The sequence below is a fragment of the Lipotes vexillifer genome, unplaced genomic scaffold (genome assembly GCF_000442215.2).
Source record: "Lipotes vexillifer unplaced genomic scaffold, Lipotes_vexillifer_v1.1 scaffold251, whole genome shotgun sequence".
Lineage (NCBI taxonomy): Eukaryota > Metazoa > Chordata > Mammalia > Artiodactyla > Lipotidae > Lipotes > Lipotes vexillifer.
In genome coordinates this window covers 460,656-482,556 of record NW_006770868.1, presented here as the reverse complement: position 1 = coordinate 482,556, position 21,901 = coordinate 460,656, and the positions used below count along the sequence as shown (strand labels likewise).

The window sequence follows — 21,901 nt, the reverse complement described above, 5'->3', positions numbered from 1 at the left end:
GAGTGACAAAATGGATTTTTATTAACCTCCTGGTCCAACATCTCTTTTCCTATTTTATTTTGCCTCATTCACTTGGCAACATAATAATGCTATAAAAACACCCAAACAGGAAGCTGATAACAATTAGAAACCACACAGTTGCTCCGTTACTGAACAGCAGTAAAGATTTTGAATCATAGCTGATCTTTCGAATTTTAAGCATAGGTGTGTCGCCAACACATGTATTTTCACACCCGGGCCCTGCCTGCTTTGGGTCTTCTTTAGAAGATATTTCTTGCCAGAAATAACACAGCCCGTTTGCCGAAGTGTTAATTCTCACCAAGTTTTCATATTTGGGTCATAAACATCTTTCCTGACACTGGTAAAATGACCAAGGTGTTTATGAACTGCAAGAAATGTTTATGCCAAATGCATAAAAGCAGAAATGGAACCTTTCACAACCATCCTGGAATGAGCTGCCCTGGTGTGGGGGAAGGGTGGGTCCCCAGAATGATTTTGCTGGGAGTTGTTAAGGTGGAGGTCTCACTAAAATGTTTAGTAAGTGGTAATAGTAATTCAGGGCTGAGCAGGTGTGGGACCGGCACACACAGCCAGGACGACTGGAAGGTGTACCCGGGGGCCTGCCGGCTCTAAGGGGAAGGAGCTCCTTTCCTCCGTGCCAGGGGAGGGATGGACCCAGCTTGGGAACTGCCAAGGCTCAGGTTCTGAAATTCTGACAGAATTCCCATCGTGTTTTCCAGAGAGATTTAGAGCCTGGGCATAAACTGGGTTACTACCTCCATGGGAAATCCACAACCACCGTGCAGATGTTGTAACCTAAAAACATTCACACTGCAGCAGATCTGAGTTTGTTCTGACATGGAAAGATGTCTATGATTTTTTTAAAAATGCAAATTTAAAAAATATATGTAGCTCAGAAGATCCTTTTTGTGGTTGTTTAAAGAAAAACAAAAAACCCCCAACAAAACAGAGTATACACAGAGAATAACCCGGGGAAAATATCCCAAACATCACAGTAGGTTTGAATATTCTGTACTTCATGTATTGATTGCATTTTTTAAATGGGCAAAGTAGAGATAAAATGTCACAGATCTACACCTAGAGACGAATTAAAAAACAAAAACAAGTGCATGTAAAAAGCGGTGACATAAGGTAGATAGCCAGTGGGAAGCAGCCGCATGGCACAGGGAAACCGGCTCGGTTCTTTGTGGCTGTCTGGAGGGGTGGGATAGGGAGGGTGGGAGGGAGGGAGACAAAGAGGGAAGAGATATGGGAACATATATATATGTATAACTGACTCACTCTGTTATAAAGCAGAAACTAACACACCATTGTAAAGCAATTATACCCCAATAAAGATGTTAAAAAAATAAAAAAAGAAAAAAAATAAAGAAAAAAAAAAAAAAAAAGCGGTGACATCTGAGTAAGGTCTGTCGTCTTCTGAATTGATTGTGCCAATCAACTTGGCACGATCCTGAGGTTGATAATATGCTGTAGTTATGAGGGCGCCATTGTGGGGAGCTGAGGGGTAGGTACCAGTGATGCTTCTGGACTATGTTTACACTTCTTGTGATCTATAATTACTTCAAAATAGAAAGCTGAAAAAGGACAGCTATTAGTCTGTAAACGAAAAAAAATAAAGATAAAAGAGATTCATAAAAAATGCTCATGGCACATCGCTGAAATTTATAGATACAGATGGCAGAGCAGAATGTATACACAAAATATATCCATCAAAATGGCACACATATGCTCAGAGAAATATATAGTTGGAGGCTGCCGAAATGCTAATAGTGGCTATCGTTAGATGGAAGCTTTTCATTTGGGGGGGGGTACATTTTGGTACTAATTTTTTTTTTTTTTTTTGGCCATGCCACATGGCTCGCAGGATCTCTGCTCCCCGACCAGGGATTGAAGCCAGGCCATGGCAGTGAAAGTCTAGAATCCTAACCACTAGGCCAGCAGGGAACTCCCTGTACTTAATTTTTTAAAAAATTGTGACTATAGATCACTTTTAACAGTGTTTGTCATTTCTTTCTCTTTGTCATATACTTTTCTGAGGTCCATTTTTCCCCAACCTTAGACATACACACATATATACATACATACGTATATATGTATGTACACACATTTAATTTTTGCCCTAGGTAAGTTCTTCACTCACTGTTTACTATTTTGGGTAAATCATCATGAGCCTTTCCATTTGTGAAAATAGAAGTAATACTAATATCTCACCGTTTGGGACCAGCTGACAGTACTATAAGGGGAAAGTGCGGCCTGATATGTCACATTTGATCTCTAAGGAGAAGGGAATTAAAATATGCTGTGGACCTCCCATGTGCCAGACACAGTACATACTCTATTTTATTTATTCTTCAACACAAGCAGATATTTTTTGGATAGCCTTTTAGCAGGCGAGGAAACTGAGGCATTGAGAGGATAACGGGCTCACACAGCTGGGAAGTGGGGGAGGTGGAATTTGAACCCAGAGAGTGTAGTTTCGGTACACTCAACCACTACTTATACCACCGCAGGATGGAAACTTAGGACGTCAGCATCGTCACAATGACTAATAAATAATCCATGTACTTCTGCGTTTGGATTCTTAATCAATAATATAACCAATACATAATAAAGGGCTCAGAATCACAGATGGAGAACGTAATGAATGACTTAGCACCAGCCAACTGAATTACTTTTTTTTTTTTTTTTTTTTTTGCGGTCCGCGGGCCTCTCTCTTCTGTGGTCTCTCCCGTTGCGAAGCACAGGCTCCGGACGCGCAGGCCCAGCGGCCATGGCTCACGGGCCCGGTCGCTCCGCGGCACGCGGGATCTTCCCGGACCGGGGCACGAACCCGTGTCCCCTGCATCGGCAGGCAGACTCTCAACCACTGCGCCACCAGGGAAGCCCTGAATTACTATTGTAATCAGAATTTTCTATAAGAAAAGCTGCTGGATCAAGAAGACAACCATACCCTGCAGTGGGCTGTGTGCACGAGGTGGAGGGAGGATCCGGGTGGAAGGATGGGCCTGAATCTGCCAGGTCCTCTGCTGGAAACAGAGCTCCAGGCAAGATAGGTGGGCAAGAGCAGACGTCTCAGCGGATCCTTTGGGAAGAAAGAAGAGCAGCATGTGGGGAAGATGTTTACAGGCTCTGGTAGAGCAGAAGGCTCCAAAGAAATGATAGGGGGCTTCCCTGGTGGCGCAGTGGTTGAGAGTCCGCCTGCCGATGCAGGGGACGCGGGTTCGTGCCCCGGTCCGGGAAGATCCCACATGCCGCGGAGCGGCTGGGGCTGTGGTAGGCTGAATAATACCCCCCCCCGCCGCAAAGATGTCCACATCTTAATCCCTGAGACCTGTGGGTATATTACCTTACATGGCAAAAGGGACTTTGCAGAGATGCTTAAATTAAGAATCTTTAGAAAATCAAAGATGATCCTGGATTATCCAGGTGGACTGATTACAATCACAAGGGTCCTTATAAGAGGGAGGCAGCGAGTCAAAGGAGGAGGTCAGAGAGGTAACAACAGACGCAAGAGGTTGGGTGATGTGATGAAGGCTCCAGGCGCCTCAGAAACTAGATGAGGCAAAAGGAAAACTGTTTTCTACTAGAACCCCTAGAAGGAACTGAAACGTAGCAGGACCCTGTGGTCCTTACCCCCTGTGTCTTTCGTCTGTGGAAAAACTTTAGCCAAAGGATAAGTTTAATCAGAGAAGTAAGAAAATGCAGAAGCAAAGAAAAGCAGTCCAACAAGACCAAATAATAATAGTTGAGTCACTAAGCAGAGTCAAGGACCTTTAGTTCCTTCTCAAGGGCTAGAGATAATATTCTGAGCCGTATCCTGTGAACTGTGTTGTAGAGACTGAAACCCCCTGCCAGGTGGAAGAAGTGAACTACACGATGACCAGCCTGTAGCCATGACATCAGCTGCCACAGTTCTGAGAACTGGCCTCAAAGAAATGGGAACAAACCAACCATGGAACTGAAGATTAACTGTACCTAAAACAATCAAGATGATGCTGGTCAGACCACTGATGACCAATTTCAAGATGACTGTCAGAGCTGACTGTGCTGTTTCTGCATGTAGCCCCCTCCCTCCATCTATGAAAGCTCTTGCCCCCTGATTGTGTGTGTGTGTGCGTGTGTGTGTGTGTGTGTGTGTGTGTGTGGTCAGACTTTGGACAGGCATCCGTCCTCCCCGCCCCTGCCCCCGGTTGCTAACATCCAAAATAAAGCAAACTTTCCACCAACCTTGCCACTTTATTGGCTTTAGAGAGGCGAGCAGCCAGACCCCACTTTCCATTACAGAACCAGCCCTGCTACATTTTGACAGTCCAGTGAGACTAATTTTGGACTTCTGGTCTCTAGAACCATAAGAGAGTAGACTTCTGTTGTTTCAACCCACTAAGTTTGTGATAATACAGAGAATATGAGTGCTACTGGCTTTAAATGGATCCCTTTTTAATTGTTTTTAGATAGAAAAAAAAAATTCTTTGTAAGTTAATTTTTGTTGCCTTATTGTGCTTCTTTAAATGAGTCTTTGTGCATTGACTGGGCTGAATGGAGCCCTTGGTTTTATTTGGATTATGCAATTGTTAATTAATTGTTAGCTACAACAACTCAAGAGCTGAATCCACTTCACAGAATGGAAAACTATGGCACAGGCAGATCCATGCTTCTCTAAAGGACCAGAGTCTGAAGCTGTGTTCACATTGCGAAATTTCACCCTCTCCGCCATGTTAATGGATGCGGAGTCCAATTTATAAAGTCTGTAAGGATGCAAGGGCGAAAATCAGGAATTTTTGCAGGTAGGAGAGGGCAAAAGTAAATTATAAAAGGAGAGTTCTTTTCTTTAAAAAAAAAAAGAACTTTACTTAAAAAATACATACTCTTGTAGACACATTTTAAAATACAGATAAACAAAAAGAAGCAAAAGAAATTTACTTGTGAGAATATAAAACAGGTAACTTCTGTTGGTGTAAATGATGTCAGCGTATTTTCTATGCCTAAATATACTTACATATGTTCACCAAAAAGTGATCATACGGCACAAACTGTTCTGTGACTGCTTCGTGCACTAAATCATCATGAACGTCTTTCCAGGTCAATAAATAAATTTCCTTAAAAGTGGTTTCCAAAGAATACTAAAAGGTATTGAAATAAGTTCTAGGATGAGCTTATCTTCCAAACCTGGGTTAGGGGAAGTTGGGGAACTTTGCTGCAGGATTTCTCAGATACATTGATATGACAGACACAATGTACAGGTCTAAAAGGGCTACACAATAGGATATTTTTCCAACCTATCTTACCATGGGACTGTCCCTCCCCCCATTTTTTTAAATTGAGGAGAAATGTACATAACATAAAATGAACCATTTTAAAGTGAACACTCCAGAGGTACTTAGCGCATTCACAATGTTGTGCAACCACCACCTCTCTCTAGTTCCAGGACATTTTCATTACTCCAAAATAAAACCCTGTACTCATTAAACAGCTGAGTCTTCCTTATCCTGGCATCATGAGCTCCTGGCTCTTCCTGGTATTTGTTGAATGAATAAATAAAGATAGTGTTTAAGACTATAATAACAACCCTTAAGACTTTGATCTGTAGGGCTACCTATTTACAAGAACACAAAAGTCCACGATATAAATCCATACTCAGTGATAATCCAAGAGGGTCATCTCTCAAGTCCTAGAGAAATAAAGAATATGCTAAGATTTGGCTTGTTATCACTATAGCTCAACCAAACAATATATTTACCCAAATTTTTTAAGCATAAGAACATTTTCAAAGTATTCTGGCATATTAGAAACATTTAAAAGAGGGCTACTAACATACTAATCATCCTCAGCTCCTAAAGGGCCAGAAAATAGTTATCTCGCATCTGTCTTTCAAAAAGGTTACTTTAGGAACAAACAAAAAACCCCTGATATACCTTTATCTATACAGGGGGAAGGGAGAAAGAGTTGGTAATGACTCTAGGGAGAGAAGGTTTAATCTCCTCTGCAGGAAGTCAAGAGATGAAATTCTCCAGGTGATACTCCACAGCCAGTGGTGTAAATCTAATATTTGGAATTTGGAATAAGAATTAGAAAAACTCCAACCAGGAAGAGTTAAAAGTGGTTTCCTCTGAGGAATGGGACTGGGGGCAGGGTGGGGCGGTGTGGCCTTTCATTAGACCTTCTGCAGTTGATTAATTTTTAACCACCAGCAAGGAATTCTTCCATTCAAAAAAAAAAATTTTTTTTTTTTTAAAGAAATAGGTACTTCTGGACGATAACAATGATAATAGGTAAACGTGTGTTAGAAAATACAGAAGATCTGGCCAAATTTCACTCCAAAGTGAAGATAAGAGAGCATAAAATATCTCCAGAATGACATACAAGAGAAGAGAAGGCTGGTTTCTTCCAGGGAGGGGAACAGAAAAGCAAGAAGGCCTTTCACTGTACATCTGTTTATACTTTAAAAAATGTGAAAGATGCCAATGTATTACTTGTAAAAAATAAATATTTGGGGGAGGAGAAAAGACCATAAGGCAAGAGTTTTAATTTATTTTCGGTGATTCATTTTTATTGTTATAAATGTATTAAAGTGGATAAAACTTACTATAATGAATCTGAAAAGTGAATTATTCAGAGCAAATGTGGCCAAATGTCAACCATGAGTCAATCTAGGTGAAGATACACAGCTCATTTTATTATTCATGCAATTAAAAAATTTTTTTAAAATAAAATTTGAGGAAAAATATTATGAAATTAAAATAAAGTGATAAACACTTGAGAGGCTTAAAAAAAAATCTTGGTGCTTAGGTAACATCCTGGAACAATAAAATCAGAATCTCTGGGGGTAGGGCCCAGCCATTTAGTATTCTTTTAAAAATTCCCCAATTGATTTCCATGTACAGCAAGGTTTAAACTACTGCTCTAGAGAATCTCAAAGAATCCTTTTCGCTTTAACTTTCAATACTCTTTAGAGTAACTCCCTACGTCTGCAAAATAGCTTCAAGACACCTGGAGTGATTTCTAACCAATTTCTAAATAAATCATCTTTAAAGCAATGAGAAAAAAAGGATAAAATTATATACTAGGAGCAGGAAAGTACTGTTTGTTATAAGGAAACAAATAGCTTTTTCTCTGAGAAGCCACATAAGGCTGACACACATTTGGGTTGAAGAACACCAAAGGTACCCTGTGTTTTTGTAATTTTATTTGAACTGTTGAGTTTAATACAGTTCCCTTCTCAACCTGTTCCACACTCAGTGACTTCAAAGAGAGGGTAGGGTCAGTTCAGCTCAAAAGAGGGGAAGAGAAAGTTCTAGATTTTTCAGTATCACGGGGAAGCTGGAATATTAGGTCAGTTTTAGCTGCAAATAACGGAAAACCCAACTCAGCAGGGCTTGGACAATAAGGTCATTGATTAACCATCTATCAAGGAGTTTGGTATTAGGGGGTCTCTAGTGGTGGTGACTTAGTTAGTTAATTTGGGAGTCAGGTTGTTTTCTTTCTTCTTCTTTCCATGCTCCCATCCTCAGCTTGTGCTCTTGGGCTGCCTTCCTTCATGGCCCCAAGATGGCTGCAGAGTTCTAGAAGTCACAGGGAGACAGTGATAACCAGGGGCAAAAAAAAAAGTCTCTGCCTTTCAGCCCTCTCCAATGGTGAAGCCCTCTCAGCAGATTGCCACCATCTTTTTGGTCAAAGTGGTGTCACGTACCTATTCCTAAACTAATGACTTGGTGAGACAAATGAGACCACCATAGCTCACAGCCACAGAAACGCTGTGTGTGTACACACACACACGTGCGCCCACACACGTACATGTACGCGCACCTAAAATGAATATAAAAGACTTTTTTTTTTTTGGCCACGCCAGGTGGCTTGTGGGATCTTCGCTCCCCAACCAGGGATCAAACCCAGCCCAGCAGTGAAAGAACTGATCTCTACACACTGGACTGCCGGGGAATTCCCTAAAAGCCTTTCGATTCTGATGTATTCTGATTTGGCAAAGTAGTCACTGTTTCCCTTTGCAATTTTAAGTTAATGAGTTAAAGGACACACATACATATGCTCCTGCTTGGCCATTATTACTTTATAAGATAATCTCAAAAATCCTGTATAATAAGTCTGAGAACATGTGGGAATTTAGTATTTGATAAAGACTGCCTTTCAAATCGGTAGGGGGAAAGGTGAATTGCAGAATAAACGGTGGCTATCTAGAAAAAAATGTGAAGATGGAACTGTACTTTGGATCATACCCAAGGATAAATTCAAAATGAATCAGAAATCTAAATATGTAAAAACAAAATCATAAAAGCACTAGAAGAAACTTATCAGGGAATTTTAACATAATCTTGGAGTGGGGAGGTCCTTTTTACTAAGACACATTATTCAGAAACTCCTAACCAAAAATATTTGCTTAGCAAAAACTACCATTAGCAAAGTCAAAAGGCAAGAAACTGGGGAAAAGAAACTGCAACTCATAAAACAAAGTACTAATTTCCCTAAAATACAAAGAGTCCCTACAAATCAATCAGAAAAAAGACAAGAGTTCAACAGAAAAATTGACAAAGGATATATAGATGATTGTCCACAGAAAAGAAAATCTCAATGGCTTTTAGACATATGAGAAGTGGTCAATCTTTCTTATAATAAGATGGATGTGGGGAATTCCCTGTTGGTCCAGTGGTTAGGACTCAGCACTTCCACTGCTGGGGCCCCGGATTCAATCCCTGGTCGGGGAACTAAGATCCTGCAAGACGCACTGCGCGGCCAAGAAAAAAAAAAAAAAGGCATGCAAAATAAACTATACTGAGATCAGCAGATGACAAATGATCAGAAAGTTTTATAACACACTATCTGGGCAAGAATATGGTGAAACAGCCATTCTCATATCTATCAATCAAATTTACAAACTCTTGCCCTTTGAACCAGTAACTCTACAGACATACTTACACATATGCAAATAATCCCTTACATGAAAAGTGTTCCTCAATGTAGCATTATCTGTAATAGCACAAGATTGGAAACAATGCAAATATCCCTCAATAGGAGATGGCTAAACAAATTATGGTCATTTGTACAAGAATAAAGAGACTATATGCTGTGCTTCCCTGGTGGGGCAGTGGTTGAGAGTCCACCTGCCGATGCATGGGACACGGGTTCGTGCCCCGGTCCAGGAAGATCCCACATGCCGCGGAGCGGCTGGGCCCGTGAGCCATGGCCGCTGAGCCTGCGCGTCCGGAGCACAGGCTCCGGAACGGGAGAGGCCACAACAGTGAGAGGTCCGCGAACCGAGAAAAAAAAAAAAAAAAAAAAGAGACTATACGCTGATAAGAAATGAGCTTCAAGGTCTATTGTTTATATGTACAGAAATTGTATTATATGTTACGATTTGTATATTAAAGAGAAGAAAAAATGCATACACCTATCAGATCATATATGCATCAACTATCTCTGGAAACAAACAAGAGATTGGGAGAATTGGTGCTTCTGTGGGTACCTGTCGGGAGGGAGAATCCATTCCCTTCTGCTTCTTGTGTACCTCTTGATTTGGCAACGTGTGAATTTTTAATCTATTCAAAACAATTAATCTATACACACCCCGACACAAATTTGTACTTGGTATTCTTAATTTGTATATACAGTAATATGTAATGTACCACCAAATTGTAATCAATAATGATGGCTACAGGTTATCATCATGTGCCAGGTGGTCTATACAGGTCATCTAATTGCCACCACATCAGTAACGGCATCAAGGGCGGCTTAGAGGGACTTCACCACATGCTCCCACATTTCAATTGGCCTTTCCCACTTTACCTTCCCACAAGCCACTCCAAATACAATGAAGTATAAAGAGTTTATTATAGAAACACAGTTTCAAAACAAATTCGCTAATACCCACTTATCCTCTCTGTAGCAAGACTGCAGCCCCAAGCCCCCTCCACGTAAAGATCAGGAGTGGCTACTGGCCCTCTGACCATTATCCCTCTTGAATGGATGAAGAATTGGGGCTCAGATAGGTTGCAGGGCATGGCCAACATCATACAGCTCGTGGCAGTGGGGGTCTAACCTGGGTATGTGTGACCTCAAAGGCCGGGATTTCTCAAAGATTTCATTGAAATCTATCATTGAAAATCGTCTTATTTTCTTTAAGAAAACAGAACTCTGATTTTATAAAGAGAATCAGAGGAAAGCTGAAGTCAATAAACAGAAAATTGTTCTCGGTCCAGCTTCTTGGGAACTCAATCATTCCCCTTGGAGGAGGCATACCTTGAGGACAGGAGCAAGAGAACAGTTTCAACATGAAAAGATCACAAGAGTCCTTTGGGAAAACTAATTAAGCCTGCGAATAATTTTTTTTTTCCCAAAACTGACTGAATTTTATTATCCAGCACTAAGGTGAATGTAAAAAGAATGTCCTACCATACACTAACCCACAATTTTGTCAGGAACAGTCAACCAACCCCCAAAACAAAAGAACAAACACTTTATTCATTCTTAAGGACATCCTCAGAATTAATGCAGAGCTGTCATTACAACCTGCATTTGGTTAGAAGTAACATAAAATCAGCTTATTTTTATAGCATTGATATTAATTTTTAAGAAAAAGCACCAATCATTTTCCCCCTTATATTATTATAGAATGTTAGTCACCATTCAAAGTGGGTTAATTTGAACAATTATTCTCCAGAAGAGAGTCAAGGCATCTATCTGGCAGCTTTTTTTCCCGTTTTGTTTTGTTTTCAACAGAAACATAAAATCTAAGAATAAAACCACAACTTTTGATGCCTTGTTCTTTTTGATATAAAAGTTGATAAAGCCAAAAACTGTGTGCCTGAGCCCATTAGAGAATGCCCCATTTACAGTTGTGCAGCTTCTTACTGCACTTTCCAGCTTTAACTCACAAGGGTTTTCGTTTCATTGTGTATGTTTTATTTTGAAGGGACAGAAGTAATAGCCGACATCTCAACAAAGCCAATTCCTTGTACTGTCTCTCAATTCTGCCTTCCCGTGACCTAATAAACATAACCAAACACAACACAGTGATGATTAAAAGCCAGTGCAAGGGGAGAATGGGCAACTAAGGATTTCTTACTTGCACAGACTTTATCTTTGCAAAGACGTGATATTAAATCCCATTTATCCCTGTCAAATATTGACATCCAGCTGTGGACTCAAAATAATCTTTTTTTCACCCTCACTGTCTATACTCCCCTACCCAACTTTGCATTAAGAAAGCAATTGACAAACTAATATATGGAAAGCAAATCTTTTGTGCTCCCCATAATGGCCAATTTTTCCTCTGGGCTCTCACCAAAGCTGTTCAAACAAGAGCTCCATTGTCCCTTTCAGAGGAAAATAATAGAAAACTTAAATGAAATCTGGAGGTCACTGGACTGCTTAGGAAACAGGGAGGTAGATGTTGCAGCTTATAAACCCGGAGCCTGTTACTATGTGACATGTCATCCATACTCATATTTCCAGAGGAAAAGGTGAGGATTTCTGATATCCAAGGAAGTTGTGAAATAGTGGTTTCCTCATTTCAGGCTTCTGACTCTGTGCCATACCAGAGAACCCACCAGACATACTTTACCCAAAACAAAGATTAAAGTAAGTAATAATAATGATCATCATCACAACAGTGAGCATCGTGGCAGCTACCATTTACTGAATGCCCCACTATGACCCTGTAAGGTGGGCATGACTATTACGCCCATTCTATAGATAAACTGAGGCTCAGAGAGGGAAAGTAGCTTCTCCACTAAGTGTTAAAGCTGGTTTTCCAATCTGGATTATTTTGGAAACATTTTTCTTTTAAAAAATATTTTTATTTATTTATTTATTTAGGCTGTGCCGGGTCTTCGCTGCAGCATGTGGGATCTTTTAGTTATGGCATGCGGGCTTCTTAGTTGCGGTATGTGGACTCTTAGTTGCAGGATGCATGTGGGATCTAGTTCATCGACCAGGGATGGAACCCGGCCCCCCTGCATTGGGAGCGCGGAGTCTTACCCACTGGACCACCAGGGAAGTCCCAGAAGCTTTTTTCTTACATAGAGTACTCTTTGGCTTCTCATCTTTCATAGATTCTTTCCATTAGAAATGTTAAAAAAAATTTACCATTTTTTAATTACATAATAAATATTACTGTAGATTATAAACTGGTACATACTGAATTTTTCACAACAGTGAGACTATCTGCTGGCTTAATTGCTAGAAATGGAATAGCTAGATCAAAGTCAAAGGTACATGATTAAGGACTTCATGGCTCCCAGTGCAGGGGGGCTGGGTTCAATCCCTGCTCAGGGAACTAGATCCTGCATGCCACAACTAAAAGATCCCACACGCTGCAAAGAAGATCCTATGTGCCGCACCTAAGACCTGGTGCAGCCAAATAAATAAATAAATATTTTTTTAAATCCCCCAAAACAAAGATACGTGATTAATTTTGGCAAACACTGCCAAATTGCTTGTCTGTCAATAGGAGAATGATCAAGGAAATTATGGTACCATCATCAAAAGGAAAGGGGAAGCATTTAATACACTGACATGGATACCCTCTGTCATGTGCAGGTGAGTAAAAAAGTAACATGCAAACTGGTGTCATGTATTCATCATTTTTAAGGTGTGATATATGTTTATTTTCTTATGTATGCAAGGACTGCTCTGGAAGGATACACAGGAAAATGATAAACCAATTAGCTTCAGGGAGGGGAAGTGGGTGAGTGGGGAATGGAGAAAGAAAAGTTAATTTTTTTATTGTCTACCCTTTTGTACTTTTTGAATTTGTAGTATATCAACGTATAACCTACTCAAGTAAAAAATTCACCCTACAGGTTTACAAAGTATAAGAACTTGACTCCAGCCTGATTACTTTACAGATGGGAAAACTGAGACCCAGTAGAGCTAGCAGTTGACACAGAGCTGGCACAGTGCCCTGGCAGGCATCCTCACTCCCAGCCCCTCTTCTCTGAGCTGCCCCACACTGCCCCAGAGACTTGGAGGCAGACAGTATGGGAGTGAATATTGGGAAGAAACACATCCCCAAGGCTGCGGGCATCCTTTCTGGAGAGCTGGCTACAGAGGCAGGGACAGTTCAGACCCTACTAGTTATCACGTGGTGGGGAAACGGGAACCGGAACTGAACGGCCATGACACTTCTGTTGAGTGCTATCTGTGCCACACATACCTCCTGTAATCCCGAGCTCAGCCCCTAGAATCAAACACTGTGGCCATCTCCTTAGGCTTGGCACCACTGACTCTGACCTAGACTACTAACTCCAGTGGTGCCCAAACCCCTTCCATTCTCGACACGCCCTCCTCCAACCCCTCCTCCCTACTCTTTCTCAAACATCATGTCACTCTCCTGCTTAAACCCTCCACTGGCTGCTCGTGGCAGAGTCCTGGGTGATGGACCACAAGGCTCTGAGCCTGACCGCAGAGAGACACTAGCGGAGGGAGATGGGGCTTGAGGACTGAAAAGGTGGTAAACCAACCAAAAAGGACCCGCTCCCTCTGCAGAGGCACAGGCTGCAGATGCCTCGGTGGACTGGAGACTGTCCCCAGGGAACCCTGGGGGCCGTGGGCTGAAGACGGCAGAGCCACGTTGCGAAGGAGCCTGGGTCCCTGAGTCGATCCCGGATGGAACACTTGGATTTAATGGAGGCATACAGGCTCCCCAGAAAATCCACGAACCTGTAAGACCTTGCCAGTTGTGATTCATTTCTCCTGAGTTCTGACGATTGAAATCCCAACTGTTAGTCCATTTGGGGACACCCTGCTGTCCTCTGTCCTCGCCCAAACATTGACCAAACACAAGAGAGAAAGTCTTAAAGGAGGGAGATCCCTTGGACCTTTGTAGTCAGGACCGGGCTTCCCTGAAGCAGAGGGAAACTTGGGGTCATGAGATCTCATTCAGGGGCCTGGGCTCACTACTCTGAAGAGAAGGGAGTAGCACGTGGTACTACCTGACCCTCTAGCTTTGCTCTACATCCACTTCCAGCTCCAGGCTGCATCAGCCCTTTCCATTCCCAGAATGTCCTGTACAGGTGGTATCACTATCTGTGTAGTGAGCTGAGCAGTCAGAGAGTATGTTTTTCTAGAACATGGTGGGCCTCCCCTCCCCCAACCCTAACGGTGGTTTGCCCTGTTTGTCAGGCACCAGTTTGTCGTAGAGACGGAGCACCCCGCAGGGTTCCGTGTGGTCAGTTGTGGTCCATGGGACACTGGTGATCAGAGGCAGAGCTGTGATGCCCATGCGACCAGGGAGGGCCTGCTGCCTGCCACCAAAATGTCTTCCCTGCTGGTCCTGGAACTGCTGTGGGATGCTCTCCTGGTGATATCTGTGACCTTGAGAGGAGTTCCAGGTCCCTTGGGGTTTCCCTGGGAGATCCTGCTGTGCGCTGCTAATGGTAGTTTTCATAGTAAAGAGCCAAAGTACTTTAAGAAGAGATGCAGAGCTGGCAGAGAGGTGTTCTGTCCAGGCTGAAGCCTACAGAAAAGTCACGGAGAAGACTGGACTAATGGCACAAGCCTATGAAGCCCTCAAGACACCCACGGAGGAGGCCAGCACTCCCACGTTACAAATCCTTTGCTTGGAGGCACTTAATAAAAATCCGAATGGGTCATCTCTTGAGGACATGAAAGACTTCCTTGAAAAAGGACAGAAAAGTGAGGCCCCTCAACTTTCATTTCATGGGCTGGTGACGGCTAACCTCCAAGGACAGATATGGTCACTTGGAGACACATCAGAATCCCACCAATCCCAGGTGGCAAGGCAAAAAACATCTTGAAAACATCTCAGGACAAAGTACGACACCTCCAGGAGAAATTAATGGATGGTTTGAATGAAAATACTCATCTTCAGCAAAGTCTAGAACTGCTCTCCCAAGAAACGGAGGGATGGAAGCAGAGAATGCAGGACCTGAAGGGACGAAAAGATTTGCTGGAATGCTTAAATGCACGAATGCAGCAGATGCTGGATGACAAAATAAGCCAACTGAATTCACTCATCAGAACCATGCTGAAACCATACATTTGCCTGATCTCTTGAAAGAGGGTCACGTAGAGACGGGCAACTTGGAAGTAGAGGAAAAAAGAGAAGCAGAAAATAAGCATCACCCAATGGACTTGTCGGAAGCTGATCCGAAGAGTCTCATTTATGCTGTTAACTTAAAAGTGGCCTTGAAAAGGCACGAAGAGGAAAAAAAGAAATATCCAGAAAACTGTGTGCATCAAATCAAATCAATGAAGAGCTAACGGGACAACTAAAAGGTCTCCAATTGGAGCAAGCATCCTTGCAGTCTGAAAACGCACAGCTGGAAAGTGAGATTCAGAAGCTTCAGCTGAAACTTGGAACGCTGCCTGAATTACACCAAGAGCACGTAAAGCAGCTCCTGAGAAAATCAATTGAGGAGGAGACACATGGCCTGGAGATGGAGAAGAAATGTCCCAAAGTGCGTGGAAGACTGGACTATATATGTCAGAAGTGCAGCCTCTACAAGAAGACGGAGGAAGACACGGACTAAGAGTTGGAGAGAACCACTTGCTCCTAGCAAAGCGAGATCCTCTTCTATGAGAAAAGAGCCCAAGAAAGGTGGATGGCAGCTCTGTCCACCAAGAGGAAGCTCAATGAGCTGAGAAAGGAAAACGATCATATCAGGCGAATACTGGCCAACCTCCAGGTCAAGTTCCAACCTTTCCCAAGTGGAGCCTTTGCTCTTCCTGTACCACACGCAGCCCGCGGATGCCCGGAATTATCAGGGGATCCCCTGGGTCACCAGGTTCCCCGGGAAGCTGGAAGGTCATGCTGGGGGGGCTCAGGGTTTGGGGGTCACATGCAGGTTTGATTCCGCTTTCATAGCAGCTGGGCTGTGAAACCTCATCCACAGCCACGACAAGACATGTGCCCATGTCTTCTGTCTATAAAAATAATTTTGATTTATCTCCTTCTGGTCTAGCTGCTATCTTTAGTTGATGCTATTAACTGCTCATATTCAAGTTTTATGGCCTAGGTAGTATTTTTTCAAATATGGACACATTTAATATAATTCTTAGGAATACATTCTTTTCATGTCACTGGACCCTCTAAAATGAAATAGTATAAGTACTGTATTTTGTTTTTGTTTTAATTTTACTTATCTTTTTGGCTACATTGGGTCTTCATTGCTGCGTGTGGGCTTCCTCTAGTTGCAGTGATCGGTGGCTTCTCTTGTTGTAGAGCACAGGCTCTAGGCACACAGGCTTCAGTAGTTGTGGCACTCACGCTCAGTAGTTGTGGCTCGCGGGCTCTAGAGCGCAAGCTCAGTAGTTGTGGCACACGGGCTTAGGTGCTCCATGGCATGTGGGATCTTCCCGGACCAGGGCTCGAACCCCTGTCCCTGCATTGGCAGGTGGATTCTTAACACCTGCGCCACCAGGGAAGCCCTCCAGGAGAGTTTTAGTGCCCTTTCAAAGCAAACTGCTCTGCAGTATAAGACAGGAATCGAATTTGCCTATTCTGAGAGGAAGCATATTTTGACCACCAAGTAAGTGTTCAAGAAAATGATGGCTATTATTATTCCTGAAAGAAGAGTAAAGAAAGGTATTTGATTAAACAGTTGACCTGGTGTCAGAGGCACTACCAGGTATGAATAAGAGGCTCCAATTTCTTTGGCGGGGTGCTTAAGAGTGTATGAACTCACCAAACCCTTACAGCTGCCCTCTGTATATTTCCATTGTTTCCATTGTATAGATGAGAAAACTGAGGCTGGGGAGAGGTTAAATAATCTGTCCAAAGATCACATAACCAGTGGGTGGCAAGGCCAGCCACGCTACCTTTGGAGCACACACTCCAAGGTTGTCGAAGTGGGTCCCCAGATAAGCAGGGTCAGCACCACCTCGGAACTTGTTAGAAATGCGATTTCTCAGGTCCCATCCCAGATCTACGAAATCAGGAACTCTGGAGGTGGGTTCCAGCAGTCTGGGGTTGAAAAGGCCCTCTGCATGGATGCTCATGTTTGAGAATCGCCACTATAGTCCTTCCTAAAGGACACTGATTTCCAAACGTAAAACGTCTTACAGCTTAAAAGCTACCCACCTGCTCAGAAATTAACCAGGCTGAACACAGTTCATGCAGGGTCCTAAACCAGCTCTCCAGCAGGGTATTCATGTGTGGTGTGAGGGGTCGGTACGAGAAGCAAGTGGGGGAACTTTTGGATAATACAAATTGCCCCTCCCTCCATATAACCCTCTCTCTCTAGGAAAAATGGGGCTACTTTCAAAATATGTTGGTCCAGGACTACTTTCCTGGGAAAAAGCAAACTGCCTTCTTTCAATCTCCCTCTGTTTAATGGTAGTGATTGCAGTTCGGGAAGAGTTACGTAGTGGGTCTGTAACGGGGGAGGCAGACATTGTACATTTTCTCATTTACAAGCCTGGGAGGTTGTGACTGTCATTATCCCCATTTTACAGACAGGGATACTGAGGCTTAGTGACGTGAACACGCGTGAAGTCATATATATAACTGGTAAGTAGGGGGAGGGCTTAGATGTGAACCCAGGACTGACTGGTTGAAAAGTCTGGGATCTTGACATTGCATCTCGATGTCTTTTCTCCCGAGAAGTCCCCCAACCACAGCCATTAGTCCCCTGTTAGTTCTCTGACCACGGCCGTCTGGAGTCCAAGAGTATTCTGAATGTTCATACAAGTCAGTGTGCCAACCATTGGCCGAGTAATTCTTGACTTAGAAACAGTCGCATAAACCCCAAGGATGCTTTTGGCTCTGTGGTTAGTCATTCATTTAGCTGTTAAAAAATAATTCTCTTTATATATAGTTAAGTGAAAAAACAAAAAACAAAATACAGACCAGTTTGAATAGTAGGGTACCATGTGTGGGAAAAGAAAAGAATTTTTTTTTTGGCTGTGCTGCGCCACTTATGGGATCTTAGTTCCGTGACCAGGGATTGAACCCAGGACCATGGTAGTGAAAGCGTGGAGTCCTAACTGCTGGACCACCAGGAAATTCCCACAAAAGAATATTTTTATACTTCTTCTTAAACTTACATAAACTTATTATATATGTGCATATACATATGCATTTCCTTGAATATGCTTAAAATATACCTAGGAAGATGCATATAAAAATGTTACCAGTGATTACTCCTGGGGAGGGAAACTTAGTTCTGGGAGGAAACCATTTTTTTAACCATTTTCAAGTTTTGGACTTTTGAACTATGTGGACATATACCCATGAAAAGTTAAATGACAAGGATATAAAATAATTTTATACTTTTTAATGAATATTCTTTAAAAAAAATCAACCAGTGAAATGTTAGAACCAATTGTCCAGTCTTTGGGACAATTGGCAATAGTGAAAGAGTGATTTTTTTTTAAATGAGAAAACCTTTACATGCCCACTGTAAATAATATGAAAAAGTGTAAACACCTAACCTCTCACTTCCTTTTCCTCACCCCTTCCATACCTTGGAAATAACTCTTATTAATGAGTCCATCCATCTGTCTGTCCATCACTCCAATCATCCCATCCACAAGTAGATCACATAGCACATGTAGCTTCACAATTTACCTTTCAATTAGCAGCACAGCAGATGCTTTTTCTGTTGGGATGGCTTCTCATTCATTTTGGTATTATTTTATTTTTTGCATGTATTATAATTTTTTAAAGAAACCGCCAATGGATATTGAGCTATTTCTCTTCTTTCTACTATTACAAATACTGCCCCAATGTAGATCCCTATGTATATGTTGATAGGATTTAGACCACTATCTTATCATTTTTGTGATAAAATTAATTTAGCAGATCTATGCCCTAGGCAAATTTTCTTTACCTCATTCTTTATTTACCAAACCAGAGGGCTAGTTATATATTTTAAAAACTCTAGCGATAGCCTCACTGACAAATTTAAGACTCAGCTAGCTAACTTTGAAAAAGATCTATGTACAAAAATGACTTTAGTCAAAGGTCAATTTTGAGTCAGCTATAGAAATCAGCTTAAGAACCCAAGAACAAAAGTGATATTACATGCCCTCAAAACTGATGTAAATATTACAGTTCTCTGAAGTCTGCAGTTTCTCTTAAGAGAAGGTAAGAGACTAACTTATTTCTAATTTACTTTAGACTTAAGTTTACAGATGCATAACTTTCCCCAGCGACTAAAAGAAAGATTTTTTGGACAACAGAGAAAAGTAATGTGCAAAAAGAACAGGGGATGAGCACACAAAAATATATGTGTGAAGATATTTTTTGCATCATTTTTTTGCAGTTGGGAAACACTGGAAGAAACTGAAATGGCCACCAAAAGGGAAGCGGTTATGGACATCACGGTACAGTCAACTCACAGAGCACTAATGTATAAATGAAAAAGATGAGGTCGACTTATGTGTGCCGATTTGGAATGATTGGCAAATCAAACTGCCGAGATCAAGGAAGCACACGTATGGTTTGGCAGCATTAAGTTAAAAAAACAGCACCACTAAATATAGTGTGTAGATCTGTGCCTTTATGAATGTATGTGTGTAGCTATGTGCATCTATGAATGTAAATTCCCACAAGGGACACAGAGAGATGCACACGGAGCGGGGAGGGAGTGATCTAACATGAGAAGCAGAGGGACAGTGGAAGGGATTTTCAGATCTACTTTATGAACTACTACAGCGCTGGGCTCTCTCACCTAAATGCACGCCTCGTGTGTTACTAAGCGTGTTTTGATTGCAGAGAAAGCACATGCCGGTCGATGACATTGGAATCAGATGCTTTCAATGTAAACATATTTCACTTTTCTAAAAAATAACCTGGTGATTTAAAATTCATCCTTAATCATAACAGCCAGCCAGCCCATTTGTGGCTCATTCATTTCCCCCAGAAAACAGTGAATAAACACAGCAGGATATAAATGCACACGGCTGGAGAAGATGAACTTTTACTAGTTCCGTCTTTTCAGAATTCTAAAGTGTGGACCTTACCAATTTCTTTGACCTGCCTTTTTTCCCCCCATTCCAATGCATGGCGGTGACAAGGCATTGAATTACCAGTTTGTCACTAACGCCATAGGCTTTATTATGCCTTTGAACAGAAGCTGGGCTTAAAAAGAAAAGTTTTTCTTAATAAGTAGCTGTTCATCCTTTGATATGCACATCTGGATCCCTCGTCTTATCTTGGGCATGCTAATGCTGCTTCCTGCAGATAATGATAAAAGAACAACTCAAAATAACAAAAAAGGAATAAAATGTGCCAGATGCCTAAAAAATAAGGCAGACAATGCATATAAAAGCAACTGGTTTTTCAATTCCGGAGAATAAACTCTATCAACAATTGAAGTAATCATTTTAGCGGTCAACTGATGCAAGAACTTTTTTTTTAAGGGATTAGGAAGAAAAAAATAAGCAAACATCAGCGGACAACCACCACCACTTTCTGTTAGAAATTAAGAGGGAAATAAACGTTAAGTATATGCTGTAAATCACTTTGGGCTTTAGTTTTGCTTCTGCCCTGCTACATTGTTTCCTTTTCTCCCCCTTTATCCTCATTTGGCTATGACTTAAACACTGTTCATTAAAAGCCAAACAGAAAGACTTTGATTCATCAAGTTTTTAGGAATTATAAAATATTTCAAACACACAGAGAAGTACCAAGAATAATATAAGGAACATCTGTGTACCCATCATCTGGGTTTAACTACTTTTTCATTTTTCCTTTATGTCCATTTTTCAGAAGAAATTTCCTTCATTCTAAGAAGTCCTTCCAAGTGTGGTATTTCTTAATTTCTACATCATCTTTGTTCATTGAAGGAAGGTGATCTTCTTATAAAAATATTATGATTTTCTCATTTTTGATAAGTCTCAAAGGAGCTTTCACCTATTCAGTGTAAACGGGTCTGATGCTTTGAAAGTGGGATCAGTATTCAGGAAGAAAGAGTAGAATTGTTATATATCTCATATACATATTTGATTTACAGATATTACTTATGGTTACTATCTAGATGAACTTTGTCCTTTACAACTTCTTTTCAAAAAAAAAGCAATGGTTAACCTGCTTTGTCAATTCGCACATACAGAATCAGGAGTTCTATGGCTGATTGTGACGATGTATCTTAATAGACAGGCAAATCAAAACTGCTCCACAGAAATTGCCCCATAAAGCGGGAGCTGAGGATTGTGGGGAGAGCGAAAAGGCACTGGTCATGTCTCCCTCTGCAGCACAATGACAGATTGTGGTTTGGACCCTTTCTTCCCTTAACCAGATAACATTCGTGAATTGATTCGGCATTAGCATGCAGCAGGCATGGGAAAATGATAAACTCCTATTACCACTGTCATGGCAACTGAAAAAATGGCTGCTTTGGGGGAGCAAGGTCCACAGGAGAAGAAAAGCAAAGACCCCGTCTCTTTCTTCTGTTTGACATCTGTTGTTTAACATACAAAATTGTATTATCATGACGCGAGCTAGTCGGCCAGGACGAAAGCCTGCCTAGGAATTGTTAAAGCCATGCTCCCGCCACTGCCCACTCCCCTCTCTTTACCATAAGAGTATATAATTTGACTCTGAACATTCTCACCGAGGGCTGTAAATTCCCTCCCTTTTCATCCCAGGTACAAAGTGTGAAATGCCTCTCGGTAAGGTGCAGTGTAGGGGGAAGGGTCTTATGAGGGTGGGGTGGGGCGCAGATGACGGATTATACAGCGAAAAAGTTACGTTCTTAACTTTGTAACTGCTTTTCTGAATTGTTACCCATTCCTCTCTCCACCCCTCACGTCCCTTCCCTCAAAAATATTTTTGAGTTTTCTAAGATAGCGATTTGGGCAGAGCTTGTGACCATGGGTAGACGGGATACAAGGAGGAACGGTAAACAGAGGTGCTGGACTAAAGGTTTAAAATGGTTATTGCGGGGGGGGGGGGGGGGGGGGG

The 21,901-nt window shown here is 41.8% G+C and overlaps 1 non-coding gene across 1 annotated transcript; it reads left to right on the top strand.

The window, feature by feature from the left end:
- Positions 1–8,665: 8,665 nt before the first annotated feature.
- Positions 8,666–8,738, top strand: TRNAG-UCC (transfer RNA glycine (anticodon UCC)). The gene has a single exon. It is a non-coding gene; the product is annotated as a tRNA-Gly (tRNA).
- Positions 8,739–21,901: the final 13,163 nt, after the last annotated feature.